Source organism: Gobius niger (genome assembly GCF_951799975.1).
Source record: "Gobius niger genome assembly, chromosome: 6".
Lineage (NCBI taxonomy): Eukaryota > Metazoa > Chordata > Actinopteri > Gobiiformes > Gobiidae > Gobius > Gobius niger.
In genome coordinates this window covers 29510610-29535728 of record NC_136857.1, presented here as the reverse complement: position 1 = coordinate 29535728, position 25119 = coordinate 29510610, and the positions used below count along the sequence as shown (strand labels likewise).

General features: G+C 39.8%; 3 long non-coding RNA genes across 3 annotated transcripts; all 3 read right to left on the bottom strand.

The window, feature by feature from the left end:
* Positions 1-2238: 2238 nt before the first annotated feature.
* Positions 2239-3050, bottom strand: LOC306964273. Its single transcript, XR_013792967.1, has 3 exons — positions 2872-3050; positions 2470-2550; positions 2239-2383 (listed from the first exon to the last, which is right to left on the bottom strand). It is a non-coding gene; the product is annotated as an uncharacterized lncRNA (long non-coding RNA).
* A 9700-nt stretch (positions 3051-12750) lies between these two features.
* On the bottom strand, positions 12751-13562 carry LOC306964089. The gene is made up of 3 exons (XR_013792950.1): positions 13384-13562; positions 12982-13062; positions 12751-12895 (listed from the first exon to the last, which is right to left on the bottom strand). It is a non-coding gene; the product is annotated as an uncharacterized lncRNA (long non-coding RNA).
* Positions 13563-24079: 10517 nt separating this feature from the next.
* On the bottom strand, positions 24080-24816 carry LOC306964620. Its single transcript, XR_013792986.1, has 3 exons — positions 24638-24816; positions 24236-24316; positions 24080-24149 (listed from the first exon to the last, which is right to left on the bottom strand). It is a non-coding gene; the product is annotated as an uncharacterized lncRNA (long non-coding RNA).
* Positions 24817-25119: the final 303 nt, after the last annotated feature.

The following is a 25119-nucleotide window of genomic DNA, read 5'->3' as shown; positions in this document are numbered from 1 at the left end:
TATTTTAGCGATATCTGCTGATAAACAATAGTATATTGTAAAGATACTTACCCAGGAGAGGGAACCGCAGCTCCAGATGCGAAGGCGCCATCGTTCAGTAGTTTGTAGTTCGTAAATCTGCAAAAACACACGCACAGCCACATAAACAGTGTTAGAAAGTGTTAGAAAGTCTTTTGAATGTGTTTTTGACCAATAAGTGACATGGACTTCATAAGAAATGAAGATACAAACCTCACGTGTAATCTCCACTCGAGGGTCGAAGTGAAAAGAAAGATTGTAGTCAAGTCGCTCTTTAAATAGTCACTTTCGTTACCATGGCACCGACGCACGGCACGTTCGTGACTCCGCGCGCCTCTATCTGGATTTTTCAGAAATGTAGGAGCTATTTGTCAGTTTTTTGGTTTAAAGCTAAAATGTCACTTTTTGTTTATTAGTTGCACATCAGTATGTTTTCTTTTTTGGTATGTAGTTTTCAATATGCTAAGTTAAGTCTAATTTGCTTACTTTTTGTTTTATTTTACTTGGTTAGTCTTTTATTGCGCACCTAGGGGATATAGGGGAGTAGCGCACATTGTCCAACACGCACCTGGGTGGGCTAATGGTTTTTTACCAGTCACGTCGGAGAGGCAGCAAGTCGGCCTTTACATGAAATCTTGCTGTTTGCCGTCCAAATCTGGAAAATAAACCCTCTGTTTGAACCTTTAAGTTTGTTTGGACATTGCTCTCTTTTGAATGCTGCGTAAACCAAAAACCCAGGGTGCGTCCACAGCAAATTTTCCTACTCCGGAATAAACCCTTTTGGTGTTAATTTCAACACTTTTGTGGTGTATATATAGGTCCAGCATGTTTACTCAAAAGCTGGAGTAGAAGTACTCATTTTGGTGTAGAACATAAACCCCATTTTGGGAATCAGAATAAACACCCCTGGGGGTAAAACTTCAAAGCATTTTTCTGCGTATTCTACACACTTTTTGGAGTCAAATTTAACACTATAAAAGGGGTTTATTCCGTAAATGAGGTTTTCCATACAAAAATGCACAAAAAGTACAAAAAAATCTTTTTATATTTTATTTAGCTTCTGCATGAAACTTTACATGCAAAATGTCACTTTTTAAAAGTTTACATATTCTGTATGAAAAGATATTTACCTAGCATAATATGTAACGGAATCATATCAACATTAATATCAAAACCTTTTGGCGATATTTGTTCTTATAACAATTGGCTAATTAGGATCAACATATTCATATTCATAAAATCAATATCGGAAAAAATATTGCCTGCAAAATGGCACCTGCATGTCTCGGCCTAAAAATAAAAGGTATTTTAAAGTCCAACACATTTCTGCAGGGAGAAATGACTGGCATTAAACCAGGTGTTTGTCCAGAACATTGTAGAAGATGAAACGTGAGCTTTGGATGTTTCTGGAGCAGGTTTGGCTGTGGACGTCCATCGATGACAGCAGGTGATCCTCCTCAAGGCTTGGATTAGTCTAAAACAAATGTAGTGAATTCAAATCAATTTGTTGCACAGCCAAGTTTAAACGACACATCCAGAACACATTCAGGAGACATTTGCAAGCTGATAATATATACATTTCCTTGAAGAAATACAGACAAAAGTCCTGTTTATGTTGTGATGTACCTGTTTATGGATGGACGCATGGTTTCATTAAGGACTTTCTGTAGATTTTTCATGTGATGACCTCATCTTTAAGACCAATTCTTATGTCTCTGACGGAACACAGAGTTGCTTTATCTGTCATAGAAGTGTTCCTGAAAGCACAACAAACATTTTTGTAGCACCAAGATTTAAAATGGATAGAAATGATTAAAGTGACTTGAATGAACTTACTTTTGGATGGTGATCTTTAAATGAAGGGACCGTTGCTCCAAGAGCATACACCTCTCCAAATATTTAATAATTAATCAACTAATGCACATGTACCAACATGTTCTTACCCTTTTCATACATGACATAACACTTACCATATTGTGAGTGGTTGAAGCTCCAGGAGTCATGTTTCTTAATCCCACGGTTATTCCCAGAGTTGATTGTAAGAATCCTTTCCACATTCTAAATGAAAAAACAAAACATCTATAAAAGCACATTAAGACAAACTGAAGCGTTAGTGACATTATACTTACATAGTGACACAGGTTTGGGCCATAATCAACCAGGTGAAGGTGGATAGGTTAACTTGTGCCAGTGGAAGCACTAAAATAAAAGCTGCTTTAGAAAAGACATCAACAGTGCACATTTTAATAACTCTAGATACCATACAATCAGAGCCAGATGTGAAGACCCAAATGTCTCTGTCCACCTCAGCCCTTTGCTCATCTGTGACCTGCAGTGTAGGTTTATATTGCATCCGGAACTTCCCCTGAAAAAAGATCATAATTTACATTTTCCAGGTGAAATAAAAAACACAATAGTTAGGCCTATGCAGTACAGTATATATGCACTCACCTGTGGAAATGAAAGATGAAAAGATCCATATCCACAACTTGAGACATTTCTACTAATCCAAAATGACCATAGTGACACTTTCTACAAAAAGAAACAACAATATTTAAAGTACACTGACACAGATTGAGCTTTACATAAAAATGTGTCTTTTTTGTTTCTTCTATACTGCTCTGCTCATGTTCCACTGATGACAAAGATCTTACGTAATACGTAGTCCAAACTACAGCACATAACCATTACCTCTTCCTGTCACAGCCCTTACTCAAAAACAAACAAAAAGTGTTTGACTTGAAAAATACTGCCATATAGTTTTACAACTGCTTAAGTGCAAAGAAAGAAGTCTTGATGAGAATGCCCTATGATAGCCACGCGCTGTAAATTAATTTTCACAGTAAAAACTACCCAGTGTGGCGCGGTGGTCTTCCCTGCCATGGTCGGTCACTGGGACGGTCAGCGGAGGCTCACCACGCGCCCGCGTCGTCCCTGTGTCCCATCCCTGTGTCATGATATCTTCGCAGATTAGCTGCAGAGCAAACTGGGGCAAACAGACGAAGAGAACACACATGAAAATGTTAGGTCATGTAATGTTACATTACAGTGGGCAACACAAACACGACAGTCTTTTCTTGGAAAATATCTCAGTAGTATTTGCCGTTAGCATACTACTACTGACATCTGTGGCATTCCGATAAAAGACACAGTAACATATCTAGGCATTAAAATATCAAAAGAGGATAAGAACTTGGCTAACAACAACATTTTGCCTGTCACTGATGCAATCAAAAAGAAATGTAATTGTTGGCTGGCTAGAGACTTATCCATATATGGTAGAGTGCTATTAAGCAAAGCAGAAGGCATGTCAAGAGCCTCTTACATATTTTCAACACTAGATGTCCCCAAAGCTCTCTGTTCCAACTTTGATAAAATTTTGTTCAACTTCCTCTGGAAGAACAAGTCCCATAAAATCAAAAAATCTGTTCTCTCCAACAAATTAGCTGAAGGGGGTTTAGATGTTTTATCATTTACTACTTTTAACCAAATACTCAAAATAAATTGGCTTAAAAGATTTCTAAAGAACTCCAAAAGTTTATGGAACATTTTCCCCAATTTTTTCTTCAATAAGTTAGGAGGTCTAAATTTTTTGTTGCGATGTCCATTTGCCATTGGGAAACTGCCTGTAAAATTAGCTAACTTTCATCAACAGGTGTTGCTATGTTGGTCTTTATTATTCAAACATAACTACTCTCCTCACAATTGCATTTTATGGAACAATGCTTACATTTTGCATAGAAAAAAGTCTCTTTTTTTAGATTATTGGTTTTGCAAAAATGTAAGCATTGTAAGCCAATTACTTGATGATAATGGGGACTGGCTTGATTATAATGAGTTCATTGAAAAATGTAACATTGAAACAACACAAAGAGAGTTTGAATTGGTGACTAAGTCAATTCCACACGGTATTAGTTCTTTAGCAAAAAGTTTACAACTAACTGATTTAAATATAAGCGAACGACCCATCACTGTCGAGGGAATAAGTCTCACTGATAAGAAATGTACAAATAAGTTTATTAGAGCTCATTTTGATGACTTTGCAAATCCTATATGTAAACAAGAATGGATCCCTGTGAGTAGAAAACAATGGAGTACAATTTTTCTGTTACCTTCTAAGCACATTCTCAATAATAAGGTCAAAGAGTGCTTATTCAAAATTATACATAGATATTACCCGGTAAAAGATTATATTTGTCGTTTTTTAAAAGATGTCAGTAACAATTGCTCCTTTTGTCAAGGTGATGGTGAAAGTATTGAACATTTATTTGTGGAATGTCCTTTTGTCGGCACTTTTTGGTCTGACGTACAGAACTACCTCACAAGAATATTTAGAAAGAGTTTTACATTGACAAAAAATCATATTTTACTGACCTTTGATAACACCACCTTCACTTCAGATGAAACATTTATAATAAACTTAATTATAATACTAGCAAAATATTATGTCCACAAAATGAAATGGTGTGGAAAAAATACCCTCATGGTTCCACTTTAAAGAATCTGATTTAAAAATGTATTTGGCCTCCCTTGAGAAAATGAATGTAAATAATAAAAAACTAATTAAATCCATCAATCTTCTTGAAAAATACAATCTTATTGTAAAGTAGCAGACCCCTGTGTTGTTTATTTTTATTTATTTATTTTTTGTTGTTGTTTTGTCTTATAGATTGTTTATTTGAACATGTACATGTTGCATCTATGTGTAAGATGAATTTGATTGAAAATAACCATATTGTGGTAAATTGTCTAAATTTGCACTGATGTTAAATAAAATGAAAAAAATAAAATAAATAAATAAATAATAAATAAAACAAAAAATTTGCCGTTAGCATTGCCTAGCTCGGCTTAGCTTAGCTTAGCTTTAGCAGCTAACGTAGCGCCGAGTGCATTTGCGCTGTTAATATAGCTGCAGCGCGGAGCTCTGTGGCGCTCTCCTGTCTTCCTGCACGATAAAAGCAGTAGTATTTGAGGGATAAAGTTTCACGAAGGGCTCTCTAGTTTACTGAAATACTGAAGACTGAATCAGACTAACACTGACGAAAACTATCTGGCTGAGGCGAACGAGGCGGACTCACGCGGAAGAGTAGCGTTCAATATCAAGTTTCACAACACTGTCCTGAAGGCTTATGATGAAAAGTTACCTAAAGCAGATATTTCAATAAAAATAATGTGCTTTACATACCTTAAAACGAAGACTGTGTTGAGTTTTCCTGGAGGAAAAATGGCGCTCCTGCCAACCAAATTTTTCTAGTTTCCCCTGAAAGGGGGTTAAATGGTGCTCTTGAACTAACCCCAGAATTCTACCTCTGCTTGTGATGCAGCATTTCAAAATGTGCCAAATGTTACACTTTTCTGCCTAACACCCAGGTTTTCTACACCACGAATTATTTGAAGTTTTCTTACGTCGCAGTTTAAGTGTAAGTTTTTGTTGACAAATACTCACAAGAAATATTTGTAAAACCAGATGAAGAGCCTCATTGCAATGTAGCTTCTTTTTATTGTATGTTTTTTTATTTTATGTTTGAACCAATTCAAACAGTTAGGCCGAGCAGAACTGGTGAGGGCGTCAGATGCTGAGACCGTTTGTTTCCAGGCCCAGGATTTGGAGCCACGCCCCTGGTCCTGTCCATCATCCTGCTCCTGAAAGCTGTGTTGATGTTTCTTGACCTGGATGTGGTGCAGATGGTAGTAACGGGTATCTCATGAATGGAAGGTCGGGGCCTTCAGGTGTAGTGGCGTTGTGTCTTTTGGCAAGACACTTCACCCACACAGTGGTGTATTAATGACAGTGCAGACGACCATGTCAAAGCTATCGAAACAATTTCTCATGAGTCCAGTGGTTACCAACCGTTTGTCTCACATCTTGAGCTGTTCATTTCAACTCTGTAAAGATGGGGGCACCCAAAGTGATCAGCAAAACAAATGATATATTGGTGATTTGTGGAGTGTTGTGTTCAAAACAAAGCTAAAATACTCAGTTTGTGCAGATGCGCCTCTATAGCTACTGAAGTAAGAGGGGGCAAACTGCTTTGAAATGTCTGGTCTTCATTAATAATGATATCAAAATATCTACAATAGGTAGATCCTCCAGCCAGGTGATTCTGACCATCAGCCTGGCTCCACATCTGGAGAGGAGTCCCCGGGCGCTGCTCTGCGGCTGATGCTGCTCCTTACAGGTGGTTCCAGCGGCGTTGGTAGGGTGGGTCAAATGCAGAGGACAAATTTCATTGTACAGTTTTGTATCATGACAAATAAAGCACCTTAACCTTAAGCTTTACAGGCCAGTAACTTCCTCAAAGAGCTTCAGTCGGATTGTTTCCTCCAACCTCCCAAAATATGTGGACAGTTTTAAATTCTGTTACTTTGTGTTGAGTTCTCTCCAAATAGAGTAAATACAGTTTCAGAGGTTGTGATTGGAGAGCCATAAACCTCCATAGCACATTTGAAAAGCCTCAGAGCTGAATGTGTGGCGTGTCCGCAGGCGTTCTTCTCCGGGACGAGCCTGTCGCCCGTGTCCGGTCCGTTTGGTTCCATCTAGACTCCTCAGAGCCAGCCCAAAACTGTAGATGACTTTGTACCGTCTGAAAAAGCCCTAGTGTCTAGGAATCACTGGATTTGCCAAAAACAAAAAGGATCTCGTCTAAATGACTCACAACTATTTGACCTGTTAGGGCCGTCACACAAACTATTGTAAACTACTCGATGAGAGAGATTCAACAGTGGTGCAGCTGAAGAAAAAAACTAAAAAATTCCCCTGTCCCTCATTTGGGCAGCCTCTCTGCACTCACAACAAAGGTCAATTATTCAAACTTCCCATTATTTTCTAAATAAGCTGTGAATAAAAAAAGACAACACAAATCCACCATGTTTCTGTCAGTTTATTGATCACTGCTCTAAGTGCTCCATGGCGCTGCACAGTCAGAAGGCACCGCTGCAGCACCGTCTCACCTCAGCTGGAGCTCCTCTTTGTGGACTCTGCACTCCAGTGACCTGCCACTTCCAACAAGAGAGGAAGACAGCGGGTCGTCCCATGATCAGAAGGTCAGGGGTTGGGATCCCGGCTCCTGCAGGTGCACACTGTGGTTGGGTCCTTGCCTCGGTACCTGCACACATCGGAGCATGAATGAGAGTGTAAAGGAGTGAGTGGTTCCCTGATGCAAAGCGCTTTATGCTGTAAGTTCAGACCATTTACCTTTTATAAAGATCAGCGTCGTCCTGAGAAATCACAGGTCCCACGTCCCTCTGGAGCTGTGTTGGTGTGGTGTTGGGTCAGGACGCCCTCTGCTGGTGCCATGTTCACTCCCGGATGTGGACGGCTCCATGTTTCCTGTAAACAAAACAAAAACACACAAACCCTACCAAGGAAAACACACTTCTTTTTTCCCTTTAACATAGTAGTGTTAGATGAAAACCATGCAGCAGTTTTGATTTTAAAACAACATTTTATGATTCTATTTTTATTAACAATAATAAGCCCTTTCTTGACACGTTTCACACCTTTTAAAACAGTTTATGTATTTTTGACAAACCAAAATCAAGTGCAAAGAGGCCAGTCAAATCCTTTCATGACACAGTACATTGAAAACAAGATAAACGGGGAAGGAGGGAGTGTCCCACAAACTGATGAGTTCATGGACAAACCCAAATCTCCGCGTTACAGTTTATCACAGTCAGTGTCTCCAAAGACACACTTACCTTACAGTACAGCAGTCAGCCATTCACCCATTCACTCTGTCCACCCACACATCCACACTGGAGGCAAGGCGGGCCAAGTGTCTTGCCCAAGGACACAATGACAGTGTGCACTGCCAGTATGAGATCGAACCACCAACCTTTGAGTTAGAGGTCAAACTCTACCAGCTGAGCCACTGCTACCCCATAACAACAACAGGAGAACCAGGATTGTCCGACCAGCGACTCGCTCGTCAACAAACCCAGACCTCCCGATCCAAACGTTCAGTTTAAACACGGCCAATATAGACATGAAATATTTACACAAAACGCACAGTGAAGGAGTCGCACCGGCAACCCTCGGGTTATGGGGCGACTCTGTCTAACCCTCCTATGCCCAGAGTAGAACTAGTTAAGGCGCACGTCTATAACTGTAGGAAAAGTGCAAACGCACTGAGTTCAAACCCTTTTTCTCTTTAAGCACAAACAGCTACCACTAAGACGGAAAAGTATAATGGACGAAATATTGGAAATATATAGTTTTTTAAACACAAACACCTACCTTTACATTATTTAGAAAACTGGAAACACAGCTACAACAACAAGAAAGATTTTTTTTGTCTTTTTGCATTTAACACACACAGAAATACTACTATTACTACTAAAAGAAAGATTTTTTTTGTATTTTTTGTTTTTGAAGCTCACACACCTACAGCTCAGTAAAGACTATATACAGGTTATAAGGCGGCGACGAGGAAGGTGGTAAAAGTCGCCGAAATGAAGTTTCCAGGTCCAGAGCTCGGAGGCTAAAACTTAGTCCATGTCCGGCTGTGGGTCCTGGAGCACGTGGGGGTAGTGGAAGTAAATAGCGGGTGAAGTGACGTTTTCTCAGGGGGAAAGACGCGGGCGCTTGAAGTCGTTGTCCTCGTCTTCGTCATCTTCGTCCCTGCTGCGCTTGGATCTGCCGAGGGGCAGGAAGTCCAGAGCAGGGCCTGAAGACACATCCAGGAGGGGACGGGAGGGTCCAGGGGGAGAGAGCTGACCGAGGGCGCTGCAGGCTGGAGACGGGCTCTCTGCTCGCTGCTGTGGGGCAGGGACCTGGGGAAGACCCACCGGCTCCACAGCTTGAGCAGGAGGGGCCCGACAGCCAGCCCCAAACTCTTCTGCAGGAAAGCGCTGGCCGTCCTCTTCACCTTCCTCTTCCTCCGAGAGACTGCTGTCACCAGAGTCCGTGTCTTCCTCCTCTTCGCCAGAGTCTTCCTCGTCTTCCTCCTCTTCACCAGAGTCCGGGTCTTCCTCCTCTTCACCTTCCTCTTCCTCCGAGAGACTGCTGTCACCAGAGTCCGGGTCTTCCTCCTCTTCGCCAGAGTCCGCAGAGTCTTCCTCCTCTTCGCCAGAGTCTTCCTCGTCTTCGCCAGAGTCTTCCTCGTCTTCGCCAGAGTCTTCCTCGTCTTCCTCCTCCTCCTCTTCATCAGAAGCCAGCTGAAAAAAGAAAGGAAAACCATTTACCTGAAACGGATCGATGTCCTGGTCGTCCTCCCACGGGTCCACCGGGTCCGCCCACAGGTCGGCCACCGGAGCGTCCCACAGAAGGTCTGAAACACACAAACATGAGCATTACATCACAGGAACATGTCAGAACTATTCACCACTTCATATTCATTCAATCCAATACAACAGACAGTATATAGGAATAAAAAATAGATATAATAAAATCAAGTGAAAACAAAACTAATTAAGAGTAAAATAATAAATAATAAATATGAACATATTATTTCTGAATAAGGAAAATTAAAACAATTACCATAAGTTAGTTAAATATTACCTCTATCTCTTTTGCGTAAGTTCCCAGGACACCTGACAGCGCCGTCTAAACCTAAAAATGCACAAGTGTCAATTGATGTAATATTGATCAGCTTTTTAAAACTTGCCAATACATTTCGGAAACAAATCTGCCAGTTTATAATGTTGGGCTGGAAAGCTGACATAAAACATCCATGAATTTTGATGCCCAGAAACTAAACTAAACTTTCTTTGTTTTTGAACAAATTCCTTGATAATGTTTTACTGAGGACTCCTACTGATAAATGTATTAACCAGGCCCGAAAAGAAATCGGATGAAAGCTGCTAACTACCTGTAACATAAACTATTGCATCAACTTGACCACTTTTGAGCAAAACAAGACGTCCAAAAACTAAACTTCCTTTGTTTTCCAACAAATTCCTTGATAATGTTTGACGTAAGACTCCTACTTATGAATTTAAGCCATTTTAATCAGGTTTTCACCAGGCCCGAAAAAAAGTAATCGAGTTAAAGTTACCAACTAAGTAGTAGCTGTAAACTTGACTAGTTCATCAACTTGACCACTTTTGACCAAAACAAGACGTCCAAAAACTAAACTACCTTAGTTTTCCAACAAATTCCTTCATAGCGTTTAACTTAGGACCCTTACTAATAGATTCAAGCCATTTTTATCAGGCATTAACCAGGCCCAAAAAAGTAATCGTCGAGTTAAAGTTATTAGCTACCTGTAAAACTAACCATTTCATCAACTTGACCACTTTAGACCAGAACAAGACGTCCAGAAACTAAACTACTTTAGTTTTCCAACAAATTCCTTGATAACGTTTAACTTAGGACTCCTACTGATACATTTAAGCCGTTTTTATCAGGGAATAACCAGGCCCGAAAAAGAAATCGTCGAGTGAAAGTTGCTAACTATGTAAAAGTGGCCATTTGATCAGCTTAAGCCTTAGCAAAAGGCCCATATCGCCTCACACGGACACAACTGTTACTGACATCGAACATTGCAGCTATTTTAGCGATATCTGCTGATAAACAATAGTATATTGTAAAGATACTTACCCAGGAGAGGGAACCGCAGCTCCAGATGCGAAGGCGCCATCGTTCAGTAGTTTGTAGTTCGTAAATCTGCAAAAACACACGCATAGCCACATAAACAGTGTTAGAAAGTGTTAGAAAGTCTTTTGAATGTGTTTTTGACCAATAATTGACATGGACTTCATAAGAAATGAAGATACAAACCTCACGTGTAATCTCCACTCGAGGGTCGAAGTGAAAAGAAAGATTGTAGTCAAGTCGCTCTTTAAATAGTCACTTTCGTTACCATGGCACCGACGCACGGCACGTTCGTGACTCCGCGCGCCTCTATCTGGATTTTTCAGAAATGTAGGAGCTATTTGTCAGTTTTTTGGTTTAAAGCTAAAATGTCACTTTTTGTTTATTAGTTGCACATCAGTATGTTTTCTTTTTTGGTATGTAGTTTTCAATATGCTAAGTTAAGTCTAATTTGCTTACTTTTTGTTTTATTTACTTGGTTAGTCTTTTATTGCGCACCTAGGGGATATAGGGGAGTAGCGCACATTGTCCAACACGCACCTGGGTGGGCTAATGGTTTTTTACCAGTCACGTCGGAGAGGCAGCAAGTCGGCCTTTACATGAAATCTTGCTGTTTGCCGTCCAAATCTGGAAAATAAACCTTCTGTTTGAACCTTTAAGTTTGTTTGGACATTGCTCTCTTTTGAATGCTGCGTAAACCAAAAACCCAGGGTGCGTCCACAGCAAATTTTCCTACTCCGGAATAAACCCTTTTGGTGTTAATTTCAACACTTTTGTGGTGTATATATAGGTCCAGCATGTTTACTCAAAAGCTGGAGTAGAAGTACTCATTTTGGTGTAGAACATAAACCCCATTTTGGGAATCAGAATAAACACCCCCGGGGGTAAAACTTCAAAGCATTTTTCTGCGTATTCTACACACTTTTTGGAGTCGAATTTAACACTATAAAAGGGGTTTATTCCGTAAATGAGGTTTTCCATACAAAAATGCACAAAAAGTACAAAAAAATCTTTTTATATTTTATTTAGCTTCTGCATGAAACTTTACATGCAAAATGTCACTTTTTTAAAAGTTTACATATTCTGTATGAAAAGATATTTACCTAGCATAATATGTTAAGCAACGGAATCATATCAACATTAATATCAAAACCTTTTGGCGATATTTGTTCTTATAACAATTGGCTAATTAGGATCAACATATTCATATTCATAAAATCAATATCGGAAAAAATATTGCCTGCAAAATGGCACCTGCATGTCTCGGCCTAAAAATAAAAGGTATTTTAAAGTCCAACACATTTCTGCAGGGAGAAATGACTGGCATTAAACCAGGTGTTTGTCCAGAACATTGTAGAAGATGAAACGTGAGCTTTGGATGTTTCTGGAGCAGGTTTGGCTGTGGACGTCCATCGATGACAGCAGGTGATCCTCCTCAAGGCTTGGATTAGTCTAAAACAAATGTAGTGAATTCAAATCAATTTGTTGCACAGCCAAGTTTAAACGACACATCCAGAACACATTCAGGAGACATTTGCAAGCTGATAATATATACATTTCCTTGAAGAAATACAGACAAAAGTCCTGTTTATGTTGTGATGTACCTGTTTATGGATGGACGCATGGTTTCATTAAGGACTTTCTGTAGATTTTTCATGTGATGACCTCATCTTTAAGACCAATTCTTATGTCTCTGACGGAACACAGAGTTGCTTTATCTGTCATAGAAGTGTTCCTGAAAGCACAACAAACATTTTTGTAGCACCAAGATTTAAAATGGATAGAAATGATTAAAGTGACTTGAATGAACTTACTTTTGGATGGTGATCTTTAAATGAAGGGACCGTTGCTCCAAGAGCATACACCTCTCCAAATATTTAATAATTAATCAACTAATGCACATGTACCAACATGTTCTTACCCTTTTCATACATGACATAACACTTACCATATTGTGAGTGGTTGAAGCTCCAGGAGTCATGTTTCTTAATCACACGGTTATTCCCAGAGTTGATTGTAAGAATCCTTTCCACATTCTAAATGAAAAAACAAAACATCTATAAAAGCACATTAAGACAAACTGAAGCGTTAGTGACATTATACTTACATAGTGACACAGGTTTGGGCCATAATCAACCAGGTGAAGGTGGATAGGTTAACTTGTGCCAGTGGAAGCACTAAAATAAAAGCTGCTTTAGAAAAGACATCAACAGTGCACATTTTAATAACTCTAGATACCATACAATCAGAGCCAGATGTGAAGACCCAAATGTCTCTGTCCACCTCAGCCCTTTGCTCATCTGTGACCTGCAGTGTAGGTTTATATTGCATCCGGAACTTCCCCTGAAAAAAGATCATAATTTACATTTTCCAGGTGAAATAAAAAACACAATAGTTAGGCCTATGCAGTACAGTATATATGCACTCACCTGTGGAAATGAAAGATGAAAAGATCCATATCCACAACTTGAGACATTTCTACTAATCCAAAATGACCATAGTGACACTTTCTACAAAAAGAAACAACAATATTTAAAGTACACTGACACAGATTGAGCTTTACATAAAAATGTGTCTTTTTTGTTTCTTCTATACTGCTCTGCTCATGTTCCACTGATGACAAAGATCTTACGTAATACGTAGTCCAAACTACAGCACATAACCATTACCTCTTCCTGTCACAGCCCTTACTCAAAAACAAACAAAAAGTGTTTGACTTGAAAAATACTGCCATATAGTTTTACAACTGCTTAAGTGCAAAGAAAGAAGTCTTGATGAGAATGCCCTATGATAGCCACGCGCTGTAAATTAATTTTCACAGTAAAAACTACCCAGTGTGGCGCGGTGGTCTTCCCTGCCATGGTCGGTCACTGGGACGGTCAGCGGAGGCTCACCACGCGCCCGCGTCGTCCCTGTGTCCCATCCCTGTGTCATGATATCTTCGCAGATTAGCTGCAGAGCAAACTGGGGCAAACAGACGAAGAGAACACACATGAAAATGTTAGGTCATGTAATGTTACATTACAGTGGGCAACACAAACACGACAGTCTTTTCTTGGAAAATATCTCAGTAGTATTTGCCGTTAGCATACTACTACTGACATCTGTGGCATTCCGATAAAAGACACAGTAACATATCTAGGCATTAAAATATCAAAAGAGGATAAGAACTTGGCTAACAACAACATTTTGCCTGTCACTGATGCAATCAAAAAGAAATGTAATTGTTGGCTGGCTAGAGACTTATCCATATATGGTAGAGTGCTATTAAGCAAAGCAGAAGGCATGTCAAGAGCCTCTTACATATTTTCAACACTAGATGTCCCCAAAGCTCTCTGTTCCAACTTTGATAAAATTTTGTTCAACTTCCTCTGGAAGAACAAGTCCCATAAAATCAAAAAATCTGTTCTCTCCAACAAATTAGCTGAAGGGGGTTTAGATGTTTTATCATTTACTACTTTTAACCAAATACTCAAAATAAATTGGCTTAAAAGATTTCTAAAGAACTCCAAAAGTTTATGGAACATTTTCCCCAATTTTTTCTTCAATAAGTTAGGAGGTCTAAATTTTTTGTTGCGATGTCCATTTGCCATTGGGAAACTGCCTGTAAAATTGGCTAACTTTCATCAACAGGTGTTGCTATGTTGGTCTTTATTATTCAAACATAACTACTCTCCTCACAATTGCATTTTATGGAACAATGCTTACATTTTGCATAGAAAAAAGTCTCTTTTTTTAGATTATTGGTTTTGCAAAAATGTAAGCATTGTAAGCCAATTACTTGATGATAATGGGGACTGGCTTGATTATAATGAGTTCATTGAAAAATGTAACATTGAAACAACACAAAGAGAGTTTGAATTGGTGACTAAGTCAATTCCACACGGTATTAGTTCTTTAGCAAAAAGTTTACAACTAACTGATTTAAATATAAGCGAACGACCCATCACTGTCGAGGGAATAAGTCTCACTGATAAGAAATGTACAAATAAGTTTATTAGAGCTCATTTTGATGACTTTGCAAATCCTATATGTAAACAAGAATGGATCCCTGTGAGTAGAAAACAATGGAGTACAATTTTTCTGTTACCTTCTAAGCACATTCTCAATAATAAGGTCAAAGAGTGCTTATTCAAAATTATACATAGATATTACCCGGTAAAAGATTATATTTGTCGTTTTTTAAAAGATGTCAGTAACAATTGCTCCTTTTGTCAAGGTGATGGTGAAAGTATTGAACATTTATTTGTGGAATGTCCTTTTGTCGGCACTTTTTGGTCTGACGTACAGAACTACCTCACAAGAATATTTAGAAAGAGTTTTACATTGACAAAAAATCATATTTTACTGACCTTTGATAACACCACCTTCACTTCAGATGAAACATTTATAATAAACTTAATTATAATACTAGCAAAATATTATGTCCACAAAATGAAATGGTGTGGAAAAAATACCCTCATGGTTCCACTTTAAAGAATCTGATTTAAAAATGTATTTGGCCTCCCTTGAGAAAATGAATGTAAATAATAAAAAACTAATTAAATCCATCAATCTTCTTGAAAAATACAATCTTATTGTAAAGTAGAAAACCCCTGTGTTGTTTATTTATCTTATTTATTTATTTATTTTTTGTTGTTGTTTTGTCTTATAGATTGTTTATTTGAACATGTACATGTTGCATCTATGTGTAAGATGAATTTGATTGAAAATAACCATATTGTGGTAAATTGTCTAAATTTGCACTGATGTTAAATAAAATGAAAAAAATAAAATAAATAAATAAATAATAAATAAATAAATAAATAAAACAAAAAATGTGCCGTTAGCATTGCCTAGCTCGGCTTAGCTTAGCTTAGCTTTAGCAGCTAACGTAGCGCCGAGTGCATTTGCGCTGTTAATATAGCTGCAGCGCGGAGCTCTGTGGCGCTCTCCTGTCTTCCTGCACGATAAAAGCAGTAGTATTTGAGGGATAAAGTTTCACGAAGGGCTCTCTAGTTTACTGAAATACTGAAGACTGAATCAGACTAACACTGACGAAAACTATCTGGCTGAGGCGAACGAGGCGGACTCACGCGGAAGAGTAGCGTTCAATATCAAGTTTCACAACACTGTCCTTAAGGCTTATGATGAAAAGTTACCTAAAGCAGATATTTCAATAAAAATAATGTGCTTTACATACCTTAAAACGAAGACTGTGTTGAGTTTTCCTGGAGGAAAAATGGCGCTCCTGCCAACCAAATTTTTCTAGTTTCCCCTGAAAGGGGGTTAAATGGTGCTCTTGAACTAACCCCACAATTCTACCTCTGCTTGTGATGCAGCATTTCAAAATGTGCCAAAAAAATGGTGGAATTAACACCAAACATTTTACACCTTTACACTTTTCTGCCTAACACCCAGGTTTTCTACACCACGAATTATTTGAAGTTTTCTTACGTCGCAGTTTAAGTGTAAGTTTTTGTTGACAAATACTCATGAAGAATTATAAAATTTATTTGCAAGCTTTTCGTTTCTATGGCTCTTTAGCGTATAATATTACAATGTATGCAAAGTGTTTTTGAGTTCTCTGTTACAGCCAAGGTCCAGTGGAAAGTACCAAAGTGTGTACGAAGTGTCCTAAAACCAAGGCCACAGTGTGGGAAATATCAGATAAGCACACCCAGCGACGTACAAAAATGCCACACCATATCATATAATAAAATGGTGATGAGGGAGGAGCTACAAAATTACCAACCAATGGAAACAACTACACGTAGCCTAGGCTCATGAATATATGAATACTCTGACTTCACTATGACCTCAGTCTCCTCCGGTGCGGCTGGGGGCTAAGAGATTCGATTGTCAGGGACTGGGAAGCAGAGCTCTGTATTAGATGACTTGTTAGGGAAATAAATCTTCTTGATTGAACCTCCTGAATCATGGTCATCTATATCTGGTATGTGTTATTAGCTGATAGTGCAGTATCGTTGACTTCCTGACCTCTCTTCCAGTTTTGAACATGCAGAGGAGTGTGTTGCTACGACAGAAGGTAAAGACAACATGAGATAGTACACGAGGTTTATACTTGTTTATCATTTTAAGGTGACGAGGGGAAAACAACACATTCCTTCACTCACTACAAGAAATATTTGTAAAACCAGATGAAGAGCCTCATTGCAATGTAGCTTCTTTTTATTGTATGTTTTTTTATTTTATGTTTGAACCAATTCAAACAGTTAGGCCGAGCAGAACTGGTGAGGGCGTCAGATGCTGAGACCGTTTGTTTCCAGGCCCAGGATTTGGAGCCACGCCCCTGGTCCTGTCCATCATCCTGCTCCTGAAAGCTGTGTTGATGTTTCTTGACCTGGATGTGGTGCAGATGGTAGTAACGGGTATCTCATGAATGGAAGGTCGGGGCCTTCAGGTGTAGTGGCGTTGTGTCTTTTGGCAAGACACTTCACCCACACAGTGGTGTATTAATGACAGTGCAGACGACCATGTCAAAGCTATCGAAACAATTTCTCATGAGTCCAGTGGTTACCAACCGTTTGTCTCACATCTTGAGCTGTTCATTTCAACTCTGTAAAGATGGGGGCACCCAAAGTGATCAGCAAAACAAATGATATATTGGTGATTTGTGGAGTGTTGTGTTCAAAACAAAGCTAAAATACTCAGTTTGTGCAGATGCGCCTCTATAGCTACTGAAGTAAGAGGGGGCAAACTGCTTTGAAATGTCTGGTCTTCATTAATAATGATATCAAAATATCTACAATGGGAAGATCCTCCAGCCAGGTGATTCTGACCATCAGCCTGGCTCCACATCTGGAGAGGAGTCCCCGGCTCTGCGGCTGATGCTGCTCCTTACAGGTGGTTCCAGCGGCGTTGGTAGGGTGGGTCAAATGCAGAGGACAAATTTCATTGTACAGTTTTGTATCATGACAAATAAAGCACCTTAACCTTAAGCTTTACAGGCCAGTAACTTCCTCAAAGAGCTTCAGTCGGATTGTTTCCTCCAACCTCCCAAAATATGTGGACAGTTTTAAATTCTGTTACTTTGTGTTGAGTTCTCCCCAAATAGAGTAAATACAGTTTCAGAGGTTGTGATTGGAGAGCCATAAACCTCCATAGCACATTTGAAAAGCCTCAGAGCTGAATGTGTGGCGTGTCCGCAGGCGTTCTTCTCCGGGACGAGCCTGTCGCCCGTGTCCGTCCGTTTGGTTCCATCTAGACTCCTCAGAGCCAGCCCAAAACTGTAGATGACTTTGTACCGTCTGAAAAAGCCCTAGTGTCTAGGAATCACTGGATTTGCCAAAAACAAAAAGGATCTCGTCTAAATGACTCACAACTATTTGACCTGTTAGGGCCGTCACACAAACTATTGTAAACTACTCGATGAGAGAGATTCAACAGTGGTGCAGCTGAAGAAAAAAACTAAAAAATTCCCCTGTCCCTCATTTGGGCAGCCTCTCTGCACTCACAACAAAGGTCAATTATTCAAACTTCCCATTATTTTCTAAATAAGCTGTGAATAAAAAAAGACAATACAAATCCACCATGTTTCTGTCAGTTTATTGATCACTGCTCTAAGTGCTCCATGGCGCTGCACAGTCAGAAGGCACCGCTGCAGCACCGTCTCACCTCAGCTGGAGCTCCTCTTTGTGGACTCTGCACTCCAGTGACCTGCCACTTCCAACAAGAGAGGAAGACAGCGGGTCGTCCCATGATCAGAAGGTCAGGGGTTGGGATCCCGGCTCCTGCAGGTGCACACTGTGGTTGGGTCCTTGCCTCGGTACCTGCACACATCGGAGCATGAATGAGAGTGTAAAGGAGTGAGTGGTTCCCTGATGCAAAGCGCTTTATGCTGTAAGTTCAGACCATTTACCTTTTATAAAGAGCAGCGTCGTCCTGAGAAATCACAGGTCCCACGTCCCTCTGGAGCTGTGTTGGTGTGGTGTTGGGTCAGGACGCCCTCTGCTGGTGCCATGTTCACTCCCGGATGTGGACGGCTCCATGTTTCCTGTAAACAAACAAAACAAAAACACACAAACCCTACCAAGGAAAACACACTTCTTTTTTCCCTTTAATATAGTAGTGTTAGATGAAAACCATGCAGCAGTTTTGATTTTAAAACAACATTTTATGATTCTATTTTTATTAACAATAATAAGCCCTTTCTCTACACGTTTCACACCTTTTAAAACAGTTTATGTATTTTTGACAAACCAAAATCAAGTGCAAAGAGGCCAGTCAAATCCTTTTATGACACAGTACATTGAAAAACAAGATAAACGGGGAAGGAGGGAGTGTCCCACAAACTGATGAGTTCATGGACAAACCCAAATCTCCGCGTTACAGTTTATCACAGTCAGTGTCTCCAAAGACACACTTACCTTACAGTACAGCAGTCAGCCATTCACCCATTCACTCTGTCCACCCACACATCCACACTGGAGGCAAGGCGGGCCAAGTGTCTTGCCCAAGGACACAATGACAGTGTGCACTGCCAGTATGAGATCGAACCACCAACCTTTGAGTTAGAGGTCAAACTCTACCAGCTGAGCCACTGCTACCCCATAACAACAACAGGAGAACCGGGATTGTCCGACCAGCGACTCGCTCGTCAACAAACCCAGACCTCCCGATCCAAACGTTCAGTTTAAACACGGCCAATATAGACATGAAATATTTACACAAAACGCACAGTGAAGGAGTCGCACCGGCAACCCTCGGGTTATGGGGCGACTCTGTCTAACCCTCCTATGCCCAGAGTAGAACTAGTTAAGGCGCACGTCTATAACTGTAGGAAAAGTGCAAACGCACTGAGTTCAAACCCTTTTTCTCTTTAAGCACAAACAGCTACCACTAAGACGGAAAAGTATAATGGACGAAATATTGGAAATATATAGTTTTTTAAACACAAACACCTACCTTTACATTATTTAGAAAACTGGAAACACAGCTACAACAACAAGAAAGATTTTTTTTGTCTTTTTGCATTTAACACACACAGAAATACTACTATTACTACTAAAAGAAAGATTTTTTTGGTCTTTTTGCTTTTAACACACACAGAAATACTACTATTACTACTAAAAGAAAGATTTTTTTGGTCTTTTTGCTTTTAACACACACAGAAATACTACTATTACTACTAAAAGAAAGATTTTTTTTGGTCTTTTTGTTTTTGAAGCTCACACACCTACAGCTCAGTAAAGACTATATACAGGTTATAAGGCGGCGACGAGGAAGGTGGTAAAAGTCGCCGAAATGAAGTTTCCAGGTCCAGAGCTCGGAGGCTAAAACTTAGTCCATGTCCGGCTGTGGGTCCTGGAGCACGTGGGGGTAGTGGAAGTAAATAGCGGGTGAAGTGACGTTTTCTCAGGCGGAAAGACGCGGGCGCTTGAAGTCGTTGTCCTCGTCTTCGTCATCTTCGTCCCTGCTGCGCTTGGATCTGCCGAGGGGCAGGAAGTCCAGAGCAGGGCCTGAAGACACATCCAGGAGGGGACGGGAGGGTCCAGGGGGAGAGAGCTGACCGAGGGCGCTGCAGGCTGGAGACGGGCTCTCTGCTCGCTGCTGTGGGGCAGGGACCTGGGGAAGACCCACCGGCTCCACAGCTTGAGCAGGAGGGGCCCGACAGCCAGCCCCAAACTCTTCTGGAGGAAAGCGCTGGTCGTCCTCTTCACCTTCCTCTTCCTCCGAGAGACTGCTGTCGCCAGAGTCCGGGTCTTCCTCCTCTTCGCCAGAGTCCGCAGAGTCTTCCTCGTCTTCGCCAGAGTCTTCCTCGTCTTCGCCAGAGTCTTCCTCGTCTTCGCCAGAGTCTTCCTCGTCTTCGCCAGGGTCTTCCTCGTCTTCGCCAGGGTCTTCCTCGTCTTCCTCCTCCTCCTCTTCATCAGAAGCCAGCTGAAAAAAAAAAGGAAAACCATTTACCTCAAACGGATCGATGTCCTGGTCGTCCTCCCACGGGTCCACCGGCTCCGCCCACAGGTCGGCCACCGGAGCGTCCCACAGAAGGTCTGAAACACACAAACATGAGCATTACATCACAGGAACATGTCAGAACTATTCACCACTTCATATTCATTCAATCCAATACAACAGACAGTATATAGGAATAAAAAATAGATATAATAAAATCAAGTGAAAACAAAACTAATTAAGAGTAAAATAATAAATAATAAATATGAACATATTATTTCTGAATAAGGAAAATTAAAACAACTACCATAAGTTAGTTAAATATTACCTCTATCTCTTTTGCGTAAGTTCCCAGGACACCTGACAGCGCCATCTAAACCTAAAAATGCACAAGTGTCAATTGATGTAATATTGATCAGCTTTTTAAAACTTGCCAATACATTTCGGAAACAAATCTGCCAGTTTATAATGTTGGGCTGGAAAGCTGACATAAAACATCCATGAATTTTGATGCCCAGAAACGAACTAAACTTTCTTTGTTTTTGAACAAATTCCTTGATAATGTTTTACTGAGGACTCCTACTGATAAATGTATTAACCAGGCCCGAAAAGAAATCGGATGAAAGCTGCTAACTACCTGTAACATAAACTATTGCATCAACTTGACCACTTTTGAGCAAAACAAGACGTCCAAAAACTAAACTTCCTTTGTTTTCCAACAAATTCCTTGATAACGTTTTACGTAAGACTCCTACTTATGAATTTAAGCCATTTTGATCAGGTTTTAACCAGGCCCGAAAAAAAGTAATCGAGTTAAAGTTACCAACTAAGTAGTAGCTGTAAACTTGACTAGTTCATCAACTTGACCACTTTTGACCAAAACAAGACGTCCAAAAACTAAACTACCTTAGTTTTCCAACAAATTCCTTCATAGCGTTTAACTTAGGACCCTTACTAATAGATTCAAGCCATTTTTATCAGGCATTAACCAGGCCCAAAAAAGTAATCGTCGAGTGAAAGTTATTAGCTACCCGTAAAACTAACCATTTCATCAACTTGACCACTTTTGACCAGAACAAGACGTCCAGAAACTAAACTACTTTAGTTTTCCAACAAATTCCTTGATAACGTTTAACTTAGGACTCCTACTGATACATTTAAGCCGTTTTTATCAGGGAATAACCAGGCCCGAAAAAGAAATCGTCGAGTGAAAGTTGCTAACTATGTAAAAGTGGCCATTTGATCAGCTTAAGCCTTAGCAAAAGGCCCATATCGCCTCACACGGACACAACTGTTACTGACATCGAACATTGCAGCTATTTTAGCGATATCTGCTGATAAACAATAGTATATTGTAAAGATACTTACCCAGGAGAGGGAACCGCAGCTCCAGATGCGAAGGCGCCATCGTTCAGTAGTTTGTACTTCGTAAATCTGCAAAAACACACGCACAGCCACATAAACAGTGTTAGAAAGTGTTAGAAAGTCTTTTGAATGTGTTTTTGACCAATAATTGACATGGACTTCATAAGAAATGAAGATACAAACCTCACGTGTAATCTCCACTCGAGGGTCGAAGTGAAAAGAAAGATTGTAGTCAAGTCGCTCTTTAAATAGTCACTTTCGTTACCATGGCACCGACGCACGGCACGTTCGTGTCTCCGCGCGCGTCTATCTGGATTTTTCAGAAATGTAGGAGCTATTTGTCAGTTTTTTGGCTTAAAGCTAAAATGTCACTTTTTGTTTATTAGTTGCACATCAGTATGTTTTCTTTTTTGGTATGTAGTTTTCAATATGCTAAGTTAAGTCTAATTTGCTTACTTTTTGTTTTATTTTACTTGGTTAGTCTTTTATTGCGCACCTAGGGGATATAGGGGAGTAGCGCACATTGTCCAACACGCACCTGGGTGGGCTAATGGTTTTTTACCAGTCACGTCGGAGAGGCAGCAAGTCGGCCTTTACATGAAATCTTGCTGTTTGCCGTCCAAATCTGGAAAATAAACCCTGTTTGAACCTTTAAGTTTGTTTGGACATTGCTCTCTTTTGAATGCTGCGTAAACCAAAAACCCAGGGTGCGTCCACAGCAAATTTTCCTACTCCGGAATAAACCCTTTTGGTGTTAATTTCAACACTTTTGTGGTGTATATATAGGTCCAGCATGTTTACTCAAAAGCTGGAGTAGAAGTACTCATTTTGGTGTAGAACATAAACCCCATTTTGGGAATCAGAATAAACACCCCTGGGGGTAAAACTTCAAAGCATTTTTCTGCGTATTCTACACACTTTTTGGAGTCGAATTTAACACTATAAAAGGGGTTTATTCCGTAATTGAGGTTTTCCATACAAAAATGCACAAAAAGTACAAAAAAATCTTTTTATATTTTATTTAGCTTCTGCATGAAACTTTACATGCAAAATGTCACTTTTTAAAAGTTTACATATTCTGTATGAAAAGATATTTACCTAGCATAATATGTTAAGCAACGGAATCATATCAACATTAATATCAAAACCTTTTGGCGATATTTGTTCTTATAACAATTGGCTAATTAGGATCAACATATTCATATTCATAAAATCAATATCGGAAAAAATATTGCCTGCAAAATGGCACCTGCATGTCTCGGCCTAAAAATAAAAGGTATTTTAAAGTCCAACACATTTCTGCAGGGAGAAATGACTGGCATTAAACCAGGTGTTTGTCCAGAACATTGTAGAAGATGAAACGTGAGCTTTGGATGTTTCTGGAGCAGGTTTGGCTGTGGACGTCCATCGATGACAGCAGGTGATCCTCCTCAAGGCTTGGATTAGTCTAAAACAAATGTAGTGAATTCAAATCAATTTGTTGCACAGCCAAGTTTAAACGACACATCCAGAACACATTCAGGAGACATTTGCAAGCTGATAATATATACATTTCCTTGAAGAAATACAGACAAAAGTCCTGTTTATGTTGTGATGTACCTGTTTATGGATGGACGCATGGTTTCATTAAGGACTTTCTGTAGATTTTTCATGTGATGACCTCATCTTTAAGACCAATTCTTATGTCTCTGACGGAACACAGAGTTGCTTTATCTGTCATAGAAGTGTTCCTGAAAGCACAACAAACATTTTTGTAGCACCAAGATTTAAAATGGATAGAAATGATTAAAGTGACTTGAATGAACTTACTTTTGGATGGTGATCTTTAAATGAAGGGACCGTTGCTCCAAGAGCATACACCTCTCCAAATATTTAATAATTAATCAACTAATGCACATGTACCAACATGTTCTTACCCTTTTCATACATGACATAACACTTACCATATTGTGAGTGGTTGAAGCTCCAGGAGTCATGTTTCTTAATCCCACGGTTATTCCCAGAGTTGATTGTAAGAATCCTTTCCACATTCTAAATGAAAAAACAAAACATCTATAAAAGCACATTAAGACAAACTGAAGCGTTAGTGACATTATACTTACATAGTGACACAGGTTTGGGCCATAATCAACCAGGTGAAGGTGGATAGGTTAACTTGTGCCAGTGGAAGCACTAAAATAAAAGCTGCTTTAGAAAAGACATCAACAGTGCACATTTTAATAACTCTAGATACCATACAATCAGAGCCAGATGTGAAGACCCAAATGTCTCTGTCCACCTCAGCCCTTTGCTCATCTGTGACCTGCAGTGTAGGTTTATATTGCATCCAGAACTTCCCCTGAAAAAAGATCATAATTTACATTTTCCAGGTGAAATAAAAAACACAATAGTTAGGCCTATGCAGTACAGTATATATGCACTCACCTGTGGAAATGAAAGATGAAAAGATCCATATCCACAACTTGAGACATTTCTACTAATCCAAAATGACCATAGTGACACTTTCTACAAAAAGAAACAACAATATTTAAAGTACACTGACACAGATTGAGCTTTACATAAAAATGTGTCTTTTTTGTTTCTTCTATACTGCTCTGCTCATGTTCCACTGATGACAAAGATCTTACGTAATACGTAGTCCAAACTACAGCACATAACCATTACCTCTTCCTGTCACAGCCCTTACTCAAAAACAAACAAAAAGTGTTTGACTTTAAAAATACTGCCATATAGTTTTACAACTGCTTAAGTGCAAAGAAAGAAGTCTTGATGAGAATGCCCTATGATAGCCACGCGCTGTAAATTAATTTTCACAGTAAAAACTACCCAGTGTGGCGCGGTGGTCTTCCCTGCCATGGTCGGTCACTGGGACGGTCAGCGGAGGCTCACCACGCGCCCGCGTCGTCCCTGTGTCCCATCCCTGTGTCATGATATCTTCGCAGATTAGCTGCAGAGCAAACTGGGGCAAACAGACGAAGAGAACACACATGAAAATGTTAGGTCATGTAATGTTACATTACAGTGGGCAACACAAACACGACAGTCTTTTCTTGGAAAATATCTCAGTAGTATTTGCCGTTAGCATACTACTACTGACATCTGTGGCATTCCGATAAAAGACACAGTAACATATCTAGGCATTAAAATATCAAAAGAGGAAAAGAACTTGGCTAACAACAACATTTTGCCTGTCACTGATGCAATCAAAAAGAAATGTAATTGTTGGCTGGCTAGAGACTTATCCATATATGGTAGAGTGCTATTAAGCAAAGCAGAAGGCATGTCAAGAGCCTCTTACATATTTTCAA